Genomic DNA, 14,768 nt, shown 5'->3' on the forward strand with positions numbered 1-14,768 from the left:
TTGGGATTACCACTGCTTAATAAACTGAAACGGTAATATGTATTCTGATGGTATGATTGAACAGCTGGCAATGCAGTCAGCCAAAGGCAAGGCTGCCACAGGGGATTCTGTGTTGCATCTTGACATACATGTCTGCTTTCTGTGAGAGATGGATGCCAGAGTGGGCAAACGTTCTACATTTTGTAAGTATAGATTTTGTTTAGTTTGGGGAAAAAAGAAGAATTGAAGGGGGACATGATAGTGGTTTTCAGGTATCTAAGAGGGTGTCATAAGGAAGAGGGAGAGAACTTGTTCTTCTTGGCCTCTGAGGATAGAAGAAGAAGCAGTGGGCTTAAACTATAGCAAGGGAGGTTTAGGTTGGACATTAGGAAAAAGTTCTTAGCTGTCAGGGTGGTCAAACACTGGAATAAATTGCCTATGGAGGTTTTGGAATCTCCATCTCTGGAGATATTTAAGAACAGGTTAGATAAATGTCTATCAGAGATGTTTTAGACAGTACTTGGTCCTGCTATGAGGGCAGGGGGCTGGACTCGATGACCTCTCAAGGTCCCTTCCAGTCCTAGCATTCTATGATTCTATGATTCCTGGCTGGGTCTGGTGACTGACCAAGGACTGCCTAGTGGGAACCTTTTGCTGACGTTCAAAAGTTAGCCTTAGTCTTTCTGCGTGGAGTAGCCCACAGGCAGAAACAAATGGGCACAGTCCCTGGAATGAAAGGGGGCAACTAGCTCAGGTGAGGAGTTAGATGGAAGGTCACTGGATGAAAGGACTCACAAGGGAGCAGGGACAGGAGGAAGCAGCAGGGAGCTGAATCATGGAGGAAGTCAAGCAGTGCCAGGTTAACTCTGGTGTCACAGGCAGTACATATGGAGGCATAAAGGGTTACATGCCTTTGGTCATGCTGTCTGGGAAAGAGGGAGGAGGAGGTGCTGCCTGAGACAGGACTCCCTTCTTTCACCTGGTAATGGGATGGGAAAGGGAGGGCCAAGTGGGAAAGGAGGGGAGCTGCTCTGGGAGGGGGGCTGTGCTTAGCATGGGGGTGACCCACAGACAGCAACCAACAGAAGGGCACAATCTATGAGGGCAAAAGGAGGCAGCTGGACCCAGGTCAGGAATTAGATGCAGGGTCACTGTTTTGTTGGGGGGGGGGCCCAATGGGGATGGGGGAGGTGAATCATGGAGGAGGGCAAGCAAGGTTCAGATTGTGGGAGGGAGGTCCAGGATAGGACAGGTTAGGGTGCAAAGGTGATGAGGTCCATCTGAGGATGCAGGCTCTGGGGTGGGGCTGGCGAAGCAGGGTTTGGGGTGCAGGAGATGGCCCCAGGCTGGGGTCCAGAAGTTTGGAGTGTGGGAGTAGGCAGTGGTGATACATTGATTTACATGAGTCCAGAATCTCCCTGATAGCCTAAAAATGCTTCTGAACCTTTTGATTCTTAAGTTTTATAGTCACTTGACAGCAAAAGATAAGTCTAACAGAAGCTTTGGTAAATCAAATGCTTCAGGAGTGGTGTAATGTTACTTATGTAGATTATTTGTGTTTGAAATATTTGCAGGATCAGAACCATACTGAGGTGATGCCTGGGATAATGGTGTAGATAGTAAGCTTATAAAATTTGCACATTACACTATGATGGGAGGGGTTGCAAGCAATTTAGAGGATAGGACCGAAATTCAAATGGCGATGACAAATTGGAGAATGGGTCTGAAATCCACAAAATGAAATTCAGTAAAGACAAGTGAAAACTTTACGAAGGAAAAAAATCATATGCATGGCTGTGAAATGCAGAATAACTGTAGACACGAGTAATTCTGAAAAGAAGCTGGGGCTTATAATGGATCACAAATTGAATATGAGTGAATAACACAATGCAGTTGTGAAAAATGCAGATATTCTGGGCTCTATTAATAGAAGAGTTTGTAAGACATTGGGAGGTAACTGTGTTCCTCTGCTTGTCATTAGTAAGGCCTCAACAGGGGGTAAAGTGTTCATTTCAGGGCACCATACTGTAAGGAAGATGGGGATGCGCTGGAGAAAGTCTAGAGGAATGGAATAAAATCGATCAAAGGTTAAGAGAGCCTGACCTATTTAAAAAAAAAAGGTTAAAAAAACGGTCTCTTAGTCTTGAAAAAAGAACACTGAAGGTGAGCTGCTGATGTTGTTCAAATATGCCAAGAGCTTTATGGTGGTGATCCCTCGTTCCCCAAAGAAGGGTAGTGCTACTGAATGTAGGTCAGTAAGCAATAGGCTTAATCTGCAATATGATGAAAAAATGATTTAAGATACACATCTCAAGATAAGTGACTTGTGTAGCTGGAGTCAATGTATCCGAAATTGATTTGTCCTGACAGCAGGAGGTCAACAGGAGAAACTCTCCCACTGACTTCCCTTTACTGCTTGCAACAGTGAGAAGTACCAGAGTCACTTGATGGTTTGATTTTAGCATGACCTCACTAGGTGCACTAGATGAAACGGTGGAAGATTGACCACCACCATGTTGATCTTCCAGTAAGTGTAGATGTACCCTTAAAGTCTCTTACAGCTCCAGCTTTCCATGTCTCTAAAAAGTTTGATTATGTTACTGACCCGCTCCTCTGGAAATGAACAATTAGAATTTCTTTAGAGTAACAAATAAGAAAATAAATGTATTTTTATTACAATTCAGTTGCCCCCTCCCCATTTTGTTCCATCGAAATTACCAGTCTGTAACCCTGCATTAATATTTTCACTTTTCAGACAGTGCTCATTTTACTCTTTCTAGAGTGTGTCTCTTTTTTTTTTTAAAAAAGAAAGCATAGTGTGGTTTCGGGAAGTATTAAATGTGCCACTCAACTTTCTAAAGAAATTGCTGTCTAATTCAAGAATTGATTTTTATTGTAACTCCTGTCACCGTAGGGTATGCTATAGCTATTGAAAACATAAAGTAAAGATTATCTGAGTTCTTTCCAATTGCATATTGCAAAGGAAAGAGCTGGATAAAGTAGAAAAAGGTTAATGCATATTATGTCTCCCAGAATTGATAGAAAAACCTATTAGGCGCTTTGATTTTTTTCTAATGTCGTTCCATGTTTCATCCGACTGGACTATGTAGTGAGAAAACATATTTCTATTATCTGTAATGGAAAACCGAATTACATTCCTCAGACAATTCTGATAATATAGTACATGCAAAAGAATGGGAAAAAAAGGTTTAACATATTACTGAATTATTATACAATGGCATGAACTGTTCTGTTCTGATTCACTAATAGTGAGTTGTCAGTATGATATTTACACTGCAATCCTTGTAAATCTCATTGCCCTATTTGGAATACCTGGAAAAATCTGTGATTTCATTGATGCAGATAGTTTCACCATGGATGCAAATTGCAAATGTTTCATATCATCCTGTTTTGCGCGACTCTTGTCCATGTTCTTCTGTGAATCCTCCATAAGGGATCCACCCAATGAGATGGCCTTCCTCTTGTTCTTTTCATGTTGTGTGGATGCCAGTGGAGTATATGCACTGTCCATCTGTTGTGTCTCAGTCTCACAAGATGACCAGCCCATCTCCTTTTCCAGTCATACATAACTTGGTTGATATCATTGACATGGCTTCTTGAATGCAAATCATCAATAACATTCTGTAAGCTTCTTGTACTAACCATGCATTTTTCCACTGCTTTGTGGGTGGTTTGTAGCTTTCATTCTTCTGTAAGCATCGTATTCCATGTTTCACAGCTATTCAACATTATCAGAAGTATACTGGTGTTAAAGAGATGGACTTTAACCACCACAGCAAGCTTGGAATTGATGGAGATACTGTGCAGATTCCCCACTGACTTATTAAAGCCTTAATATATTTGTTACATATACTTTTTGGTTTTTTTTGTTTTCAAAGGATCTAGATTTGCCAGTTGGTTAGCTTTGGAACTTACCCATATGTTAAGTGGCTAATGCTTGGTTCTCAAAATGCTATATCACAGTAATGTGTGACTGAGCAATCTTTCTTCTTCTCCATAGATAGTGTAAAATCATCATAGTTGGCACTTTTCTGATCTAAGCAATCCACCTTTGTCCCATCCTAGGGTCTAGATCTTCCTGCTGCAAAGAGCTTGGAGGGAAAGATGAGCCAATAAATCCTTTAAGAAGAAGGCTTTTATTTTGTACGAGACATTCTGATTCTTCTGCCACTTATGCATTAATTGCAAACAGGTCCTTTGGCATGCATTAGTGAGATGGTCTGGGAGGGAAAATAAGAGTTGTCTATCACTGATGTTTGAGCTAGTCAGGAAAATGAAAATGTTCCTCTCTTCCAAGCATGTTGATTCTTTCCAAATGAGCTGTGGTGGCTGGTGGTATCAGTAACTGGCTCTAATTCATTGTGGCTATGTCTACCGTAGAAACATCTGTTGACAGTAGCATCTGTTGACAGATTGCATCTACACACAGAAGCAGATCAACAGAGCAATCGGTTCTGTTGACAGAGAGCAGCCAGACTGCTGGGCCCTCTGTTGACAGAACAGCTGACTGGAAGCTCTGCAAACTGGGCTGTCCCGTGAACCAGAACCCCTCTCCATTGACAGAAGTGTCTACACTGCACTTCTGTCAACGGAGTATTGTTCCTCAAATTTTTGAGGGACAACACTGTTGAGAGAAATGCAGAGTTCTCTTGAGACTCTGACAGAACGTTTTGTGTATGTAGACGCTCCCTGAGTTATGCCAACAGAAAGTAACAAAACTCTCTAGTGTAGAAACAGCCTGTGTGTCATGAGTGCGCAGAATCTGGGACTCCAAACATAGGAGTTTTGTGTTGCAGCCCAGCAGCAGTCTGAACCACTAGGGAGATAGGAAATGAGGGATAAAGAGTTGTTAGAATTATTTTATGTTTAATAAAGATAGATAAATATAAAAGTGACAGAAGATTGATTTGGGAGGCAGGGAAGACTTACATTTCTCCTCTTTATCATTTTAGCTAGAATTTTTAGAGAGTGAAATATCTCTTGCCCCAACAATTTAAAAAGCCATTGTCAAGAAGAAATAAGAATGCTAGCTTTTCATTTCCCAAGGAGAGTCTTTTTTTCAAAACAACAGGTAAATACTTCTGTAACACAATCAAGGTCTTGCAGTCACAGAATCAACATCAGATTTCACCTTTTGAGTCAGCTGTTACAAATCTTCCTAGATGACCTATTTTACTAATTTTGATGTAATCAGTTGTCATTTTGTCTCTTTTGTTAGCTTATGTTTACACCTACAATCATGAGAACAACCATCCTGGGTCAGACAAATGGTCCATCTAACCTAGTATCTTGTTTTCCAACAGTGGCTTATGCCAGGTGACCCAGAGAGAATGAGCAAAGCAGGTAATTAACAAGTGAACCATTCCCTATCGCCCTTTGCTAGATTTTGGCAAACAGAAATTAGAGACCAAGTCCCTTCCCATCTTTCCATGAATTTATCTAATTCTTGTTTTGTCTTAGTCTTGGCCTTCACAGCATGCTCTGGCAAAGAGTCCCATGAGTTGATTATATGTGTTGTGAAGAAGTATTTCCTTTTGTTCATTTTAAACATGCTGCCTAAGAATTTCATTTAGTGACTTCTTATGAAGAGTAAATAATACTACTTTATTTTCTTTCCCCAGACCAGTTATGATTTTATATTTTTCTGTAATCTCCTCCCTTAGTTGTCTCTTTTCCAAGCTGAAAAGTTCTAATCTTATGAATTCAGACTCATACAAAAGCCATTCCATACCTCCTGATCCCTTGACAAACATCTTCAGAAATACCCCTGCAGACTGAGTAGATTTGCAGTCTTCTCTAGGACTTGTTATCATGAATATAGAGAATGTATGTTGATGTAATAACCTTACACAAACCCACTTGTGTGCATAGGTCTATATTTACTACACACATGCATGGATTTTTTGGTAATGGCTTACTTCACAGAAGTGGGAAATGATGCAGCAATGGTGCCGTTTTGGGAGGGCAAGGGAAGGCAGGAGCCATGCACTCCAGGATTCTTCTTGCTGCTCCTCCTGTTCCCTTACCTGGGAGTGAGGGGTAAGTACATAGCTTGTGTGCATTCCTCTGTCTCTCTTGGCTAGTGAGGGGAGGGGCAGAGGAGTCCTTGATGCAATCTATGTCCTTTCTCCTTGCCCCCTGATAGTCAGGGAACAGGAAGAAGAGCAAGTAGTGTTCCAGTACACACAGCTGCTACTCCTCCTGCCTTCCCAAAATGGTGCCCTTGTGGTGCAGAAGGGGAACTGAGGACGTTTTGAAGCTGAAGGAAGATCCCTCTCTACTACTTCATCCTCAACACAGATATTCGTTTAAATAATGCAGCTTCCAGTTTGGAGAATTGAGTATCTGGAGTCCACGTACCTCAGGTCAAATTTCCGGGTTGGCCCCACTGTAGGAGGTTGATGGGAGAAACTCTCTGATTAATTTCATTTATTCCTTTGGGCTGTGAGGAATACTGTGATCAAAGGAGGCACCCTCAGGGTTCAATTTAGTGCATTCCTACTAGGTGCACAAAATAGAACCCCAGAAAATTGACCACAACAGCATCAGCCTTCCCCTTAGTGTAGACGAGCCCTCGGCTATGGTTGGCACATGTCAGCCAACTTCCTTTTTAACCTATAAAGATTTAGAAGCCCATTTTCCACCTGGAGAGCAGATAATTCTTCTGGCCCATCATTCCACATACTCTATTAAAGCCAGGCCTTACAATGCCTCTATCCTACTCTTGATACACTTACATATCACTAATTGACAACAGTGGGAGTGGTCTGAGTAAATTGAAGGCCTGATATGTGTCTAACCAATTTTTTTATTAATTACTCTAATTTTCTAGTTAACTAACTTTAATGGTTTAGTGTTTAAACAATTTATAACATATTCACAACCAGATGCAGGAATTCTGAGTAGGGTTGCTTTTTTGTAATGGTGGGCCACCCCCCACACCCACCATCTTCACAGTGGGCCCTGATTCTCCATCCCTCCTCCAGCTTCCCTGCCCCACCATTTCCCCTCCAGCCATCCTGGCCCTGACCTGCTCTCTCAGCACCACCTGCTGCCCTGCACCTCTTCCCGCTCCTACCTACCCTGTGTGCTGGGGTCCTGCCTACCATGCAGCTAGGGCTCTCCTTGCTGCCTTCAGGCCTGAACATGTACTGGGTCTGTTCTAATGACATGCGGGTCAAGGGAGCAGTGTTCTGTCTAAGATCTTCGATCCTTGAATGGAATGAGTTTTCTTTTGGGTGAGTTAAAATGTCTTATGTGTAACACCAGTAGAGGGGTAATGTGTGGCTGTGCATCACCACTGACAAAAACCTAGATATAAATATATAATGTAACAGTCCATTGGTGTTGTGAAAATAAGAGAATTTACAAGGAGAAATGCTTATGTTTAATATAAAATAAAAACAATTAATGCTAATATAGGCATACCTGTGTCGTCATCCTTTCTAACAACTAATGCAAGAGAACACACCAAAATCCATATTATTGACATACAGCTCAGCTTTAAGATGACACACACATCTATGAGTCAATTAGAAATACTCAGTTATGGGATGGAGTGTGGGAGGATCAGGACAGTGGGCTGGGGATGTGGGGATGCAGGAGTTAGAGCTGGGGTATGTTAGATGCTCAGGGTACAGGATTGGATTATGTATGCTCCATGCAAAGTACAAGGGTTAAGTAGCAGTAGTAGCAGAAGTCAGGACAGGGTGCTGGGGTCATGGAGATACAGGGATCTGAGTAGGGGGGGTGTTCATGAGGGACTCGGGGAAGGGGGTTGCAGAAGTTAGGGTAGGGTGCTGGCAGTGTCAGGCATTCAGGCTTAAGGGTTGGGGTGTATGAAGGCCCCAGAGCAAGGCAACAGCATGCCTGAGGAGCTCAGGGCAGAATTTTGGAGTGGTGTGGCATACAGGAGGCAGGGCAGGGCAGAGGACTGGGAGTTGGGGGGTTAGGATACAGTGCGTGAGGGCAGGTAGGAGGAATGACATTGGGGCTGGGTTGTCTGACCTGGCTGCTGATTTTTAAATCAGGGCTGTCTTTTGAAGAATGTATTACAAAAAAAAAGTCTCAAGATCCAAGCGTTTAAAGCTAAAGCCGAATACTCCAGATTGTGCACCTAAATACCTATTGTTATGGAATTGCTCACCAGCCACCACAACAGGGCTAGGTCTGCACACACCTTGTAAGTTTCTGACAGTACGTAACTATGCTTGCTTTGATAAGTGTGGTATTGGGGAGTCACGACCCCAGGTTTGGGTATGGCCTTTGCGATGAAGGAAATCCAAAAGCTGGAGAAAGCTTTTGAAAAAGTAGCCAATGCTACAACCAAAGCCCTCCGTGCCATCAATAAGGAACTGGGATAAGTTAGGCAAATGGTCCTCCAAAACCGGCTGGCTTTAGATTACCTCCGAGCTTCCCAAGGGGAATTCTGTGCTCTAGTTGGATCCCGATGTTCTGTATATGTAAAAAATAGTAGCTATAAAATCTATGGGGGGGGGTAAAGGCAGAGGCCCATGCCAGAGCCGGGGCACAAGCTACCTACACCGCCCCTGAAGGTAATTGGTTGCAAAATATGTTAACACGCTCTGTGCAAGGTTATCGTAAGATGTTTATGCAACACAAATTGTAATAAAAGTAGGCAGGGATGCCTACAAAATCAAAGGGGGTCTGTTATGGGGAATCACTGGTATACATGCTTTAAGAAGTATACATGCTTTAAGAAATGTTATAAGAAATTTTATTCTCCTAGCTTAGCACTAGTCACTAAATTTGTTGAAGCCTTAGGCCCAGGTCAGGCTGACGTGAGCAGAATAATAGGGAGGCCGCTGCAAAACCAGTAGAAACTGGTTCTTGATGAGCAGAAAAGGAGTTTGAAAAGACAGCAATGAGAGAGGAATGCAAGGAGTTTGGATAACAATTGCTTGAAGATGATCGGGCGTCTACAGCAAGATCATCTTCCCAGCACCTGGATCTATCCAATTAGGAAGAGTGAAGACCCCTACTCAAATTAGGGGATTGGACTCTGGGCAGGGGCATGGGCGGTGTTACAAACTGTGGGGGTATAATTGTTAATGGTTTCTGCGAGGCGGGGTCCCTCCCTGGAGGCACCCAGCTCGAGCTGTAGTTCTGTACATCAATAAACCTGTGTTTTGGATCGGGCCCTTAATGTAGTATTTGCAGGATCCTAGAGTTGGACCTAGCCCTGTTGTGGTGGCCGGTGAGCAATTCCATAACACTATGAAAGGATTTTTTAGAGGTTTGATTTGTAGACGTTTCAGCCACAAACTAATGAAGTATTTAAAGCAAATTTTAAACTAAGGTCCTGTGGGCATAATACACAATGTTTTTTGTCAGCAAACGCATGGTTGGCACATGCCTGTTGAATGCTTTCATTACCACTTAATGTCTCTTAGGTTCTATGTTATGCAAACGGATCTGACAGGCTGGAAGGATTTTCACTTCTAAGTTACCAGAGCCAATTTCAGGGGAAGAGTCATGAGTCTGCAAGCTGCTATTGTGTGAGCCTTCAGGATGGTCAGATTAAGGATAGGAAGAGGAGAAAGGTTGAGAGCTAAGACCCAGCGGACGCAATGCCTCTTATACCTGCTGTCTGTGCCTTGCCCCCCCGCACCCCACAGTATAGAGGGCCTGAATATTAAACTAGCAGCATTTGATAAAAGTGTTAAATGATTTTTGGTAGGAAATATTCTTTCAATATTTCTTATTTTCCCAGGAAAATGAAATGTATTAGGGCATTGTTTTTACACACAAAGGAAATGTAGAGTAATTTGAATATTTGCTAATCTTTTCTTTGGTCATATCTCAAATCTCACTTGATCTCTTGCACACCTGTTACTAATTTTACAATGACATTGATTTCTGTTGCTGAATTTTTGAAATTTTACATAGAGAAATGGAAAGTTGTGAGAAAGTGGGGACGAGTGACTGAAAGTCACTGCTATCTCGTGGCTATTTGGTAGTCTGTCCAATATGAATCTGGACTTCATCTGGCACTTTCTGGACAGGTATCCAAATCATTAAAGCCATCATCAGGGGTGTCTTCGGTAATGGGGATAAGGATAATCACTGTAGCTATAAAGTGGGTTGAAATCTGCTCGAGCAGTGCTGTACAAATACTGGATGGCATTTTATTAATTAGGAAATTGGTACAGTAATCCCTGGATTTATGCGGAAGCTGTGTCCTGGGCAACCTTCATGGAAATCAAATTTTGCGTAAATTGGGTTGGGGGGTTGGGGAAATTCCCAGAATTACCCTGGCTGGGGGAGTGGGCAGCTGGAGCGTCTGCAGAGCTCTGCTGCTCCCCAGCCTGGGGAGCACGAGTGCTCTGCTGCCCTTCCAGCTGCCTGCTTTCCCTGGCTGGGGGAAGTGGCATGGTCACTGGCTCCAGTTGCCGGCTTCCCCCAGCTGGGGAAGTTGTTGGGGCAGCCAGGCGGCCCCAGCTTCTCCCATCTGGGGAGCACACAGCTGCTTGGGGACTTGGATGTGGAGGGGGGTGTTTCAATATGCACTTAACTCGCATTAATGCAAGTTAAACACCAATCAAAATTGCGCTTCTCAAAGGTGTACTGTACTGACATTGGCTGTATTGTTCCTGCTCAGTGAATAAATAGATTCAGGGGCACGCGCAACCATTAATTTCACTTAGACCAGGATTTCCATAATTAATGAAGGACTCTCAATGACACCAGTTTTGTTGGCTTAACTCAAGGATTGCTAATGGTTTTCTGATTTTTTAAAAGACAAAGCTGAGCTCCCATTTTTTAGCAAATTAAGTTTCCTGAAAGTTTTGCAGGTGAGCATGATAAAGTAAAGACACTTTCATTAGTCACTCTTTATTTATTTTTTAATTTTTAAAACCTAGATTTTCAAGAAACAGATGTGAAAGAATGAGCTTTTTATCAGAGGTAAATATTTCAGAACATGTTGGTCTTATGTGTTGCTCTTGAATTTCAATTTTCTTTTCCGAAGTGGAGGAAATTAGATTTAGGAGCATTTTCAGATATAAAAAGTTCTCGACTGATGGGTTGCTGGGAAGCCAAATGCTTTCAGCATTACCTACCATGACTACATCTTTATCTCAAAGTCTAAATAAAATCAATTAGACAGACAGACAAAGGACTTTTTCAAGAAAAACAAAAATTCAGTGTTTTGACAAGTTCCAAGCAAAATAAAAATGAGCTGGTAGTACTAGGCAGAAATGTTTACTACAGCTACTACCAAGTGACTAAGAAATAAATTTATTGAATCATTGAAGAGCGATCACAATACTAAGAAAATAAAAAGAATGTTCAATATGTATTTAAGCATATAAATTTCTTAAAATTAGAAAAGAGGGGAAGTGATAAAGACGAAAGGCTAGAAAGTAGCAACAAGAGTAGAAAGTTACAGGTTTGCATACAAGTTTACGTTCAGGGAAACATTCCTTTTCTATTTAATTTACTTGTGAAGGGCCATATCAAAATTACACTGAAGTTAAACATTGTTTTAGAGCTGTCACCCTAATAGAAAGTTGGATAGCAGGTCAAAACCCAGATGCCTGTGACTAATAAATGGAATTTAAAAGCCAGAGTGGAAGAATGACTTTTGAAAATATTCTCCCCCAGAGCTGGATATTTCTGCACATCATAGCTGTTGCAAATGTCAAAAGCTGACTACTGAATGACTCCACACATCTCATTTCAGAAAAGTAGCAGTAAATGGCTTTCAAAGCTAAATATTGCCTTTTATAGCATAATATTTCTTCTTACTTGTTGGTGGGGGAAATTCACATTAGAATCCTTAATGTCATTTTTCCCAGGGACTCTGAGAAATGAAAATTAGAAAACTATGAGGAGAAACATCTGTAAGTCCCATTTAAGATTACTCTAATTTTGTTGTGGATAATGTTATCTAAAAACCCCTGTAGCAAATGTTTGGATACAAATTTTGCACCAGAATTACTGTGCCTCAACAAATATTCCCATTACATGTAAACTTCTAATTGTCAGGTTTTTTCTGTTAAAAGATATGAGAAGAAGCTTCATTAAAAGGATCCATGCCATCACCTGTTTACACCATTGTGAATATTTGCCTCTGTCCCCCTCAGTGTAATTTCTTTTTAGTTGAATCCTATAAGTCTCTTTGATCCCTTTGACACAATATACACTTTGATTGCTGCATGAGACATGGAAGACAGGCACATGACAACTCTGAGCCACACATTTCTGCAGTCACTTGTTAAGAAGTAAAACTGCTGGAAACTTTGGTAAAGGTCATCAAATTGAAATGATAGAGAATGAAAAATCCTTTAGCCTCCACCCTCACTACAATATTCTATTTCAGACCACAGTTATACTGTACATACAGGATTACAAAAATGAGGTACGGACCATTTGCATTCCATCAAGACAGTCATTCCTGATTTAAAATATTGTATTAAATGACATTTTTGTGTACTGTACACATTAGGCCTTTATTAGTCACTGTGGCTGTGTCTACACTAGGGAGTTTTGCAGACAAAACTGAGAAATTGTTGGCAAAAAGGCTTTGTAGAAACTTCTGGGGCCCTTTTGCCAACAGTGTGGATCAAAAAGATTGATCCACTTTTATGTGTAGGCGCAGTCTGTCAACAGAAGTTCTTTAGGAAGTTATGTTCCAACAATAATGTCTGTAGACAAGTATCAGTGGAGGAGCCGAGTTAGTCGGTAGCTTCTAAAACTACAAGAAGTCTTGTGGTACCTTATAGATTAACAGGTATTTTGGAGCATAAGTTTTCATGGGCAAAGTGGGTCTTTGCCCATGAAAGCTTATACTCCAAAGTATATGCTTGTTTATAAGGTGCCACAGGACTTCTTGTTGTTCCTGTAGACAGATGCTTCCAGTGTAGATGTAGCCTGTTATCCTGATGCTCATCATTTGTGATTCAGAAATATGGTATCTAAATAGAAAAATCATTTGGCATGTGAAACTCGTACTGAAGATATTTAGAATTAGCAAATAAGTATTTATTTTTGTCTAACATGTAACAAAGACGTGATGCAAGGGATATGATTTAATTTGGCATCGACTTTATTATTTAACTTTCCTGAGAATTAACCAGCAATTGTTTGTACAGTGGGGTTATGCTTTTAACCTTAACCATTTTCATCTTTAGGAGGGCTTCCATCAGCCTCCACACCTGCTCCCAATCCATTGCTGGGACTCTACCACCTATTTCTGTCTAAGAGTTAAGGAACTGGGGCAAAGACATTTTTGCTGCTCTGTCTGGCATAAGCACCCCAACTTCATTTCTTAGGGGTTTGTTTTAGGGGATGCCATCACTTAAATCCAATTCTCAATGCCAGGGAACTGGAATGATTATTTGCTTTATACAACTGGCATGTGACAAGCTGCTTTAACTTGAACCCAATTGGCTCCCGTAGATGCTATGGGGAAGGTGAAAAACTAAGTCAGTCTGATAGTGACAGATTTTGTTCTTAACCAGTTCTAAATGACTTCTGAGGTAGAGGAGAGAGGGCAAAATTGGGAGTTTGTCCCTTTCTGTTATAGTTCTATTAACATTTAAAGTGGATTCGTCTACCTAAGGTTGCTGAAATGGAAATTTGCTTTGTCTTCCATTTCGTCTCCTGCTGTGTTGAGGATCCAGCTGTCTGTAACTTGAGGTAAACATATTTCTTTAAGGGTGCTTCTGCCTGGGTAAGGCTGAGAGGTTTGTACCATGTGCTCCTGTTACACAGGGACATTTCATAACTTTGCGTATAATGTGCTACACTCACATCACCATGTTGGCTGGGAGTTGTTATTTTTCAAATGATGCCCTACACCAAGACTTATTTTATAAAAAGATCACTGAATGTGTAGGATGTGTGCATAGGGTGCTTTGGGTCACAGGGTGCCTTTGTTGATGTAGAGAGATTAAAAAATGACTAATGATCTCCATAACCAATGAAAACATGATAGATAATGAAGGTAAAGTAACAACCCTAAAACAAAGAAGGCGCTCACATCTAGTTGTCATGGAAGTTTGCCCATGAGCCTTTGCCCCAAGAGTCAAGTGGGCTAAAGGGAGGCAATGTTTTTCCTGGAAATCCAGCCTGCCCTTCCATAATGCTCTGAGTAGACTTCAGCAGAAATTTGCCACTGAGAATCGTGTTGTGTTGGGTTCTTTTTGGCTCCATGGTTGGAAATAATGTGAGTAAAAGATAAAATTTACTTGTTTTAAACCTCATTTCCTTCAGGAACATAACATTTGTTGGTAAGTCTACCTTGTTCCCGTTCAAAGAAAAGATAAAATATATCCAGTTTTGCTAAATTGTTTCTAACCCAAGGATGCAGGTATAAAATTCAATAAAATTCTGTAGTAGTTTTCATCTTTATTATAGTTCTTATCCCCGGCGGAGGCAGATTCAATAGCTTCTAATAGAAATAATCTTATTTATTTATTTTTACCCCTATTGGCTTTAACCATCTCTTTCAGTCCTCTGTTGACATGAATACCTTATATTTCAATTTAAAATTCCATTGGAAAAATTGATTGGAGTAAGTGCCCTAGAAAATGCTGTACTGTGGATTTTTTGTGATGGCACAAAGCCTCAGATACATTTGAGTGCCTATACGATCTCTTTACTTGATATATATGCAGACTATTACTAGATACCTAGAACATTTATTTTGATGCATGTATCACAGTGTTCATAATGAAAAACCTCATAATTTACCAGAAATTTCTACCCAGTGGAATGAGCCCTGTGAAAAACATGCACGCGTG

The sequence above is a fragment of the Carettochelys insculpta genome, chromosome 7, assembly GCF_033958435.1.
Source record: "Carettochelys insculpta isolate YL-2023 chromosome 7, ASM3395843v1, whole genome shotgun sequence".
Lineage (NCBI taxonomy): Eukaryota > Metazoa > Chordata > Testudines > Carettochelyidae > Carettochelys > Carettochelys insculpta.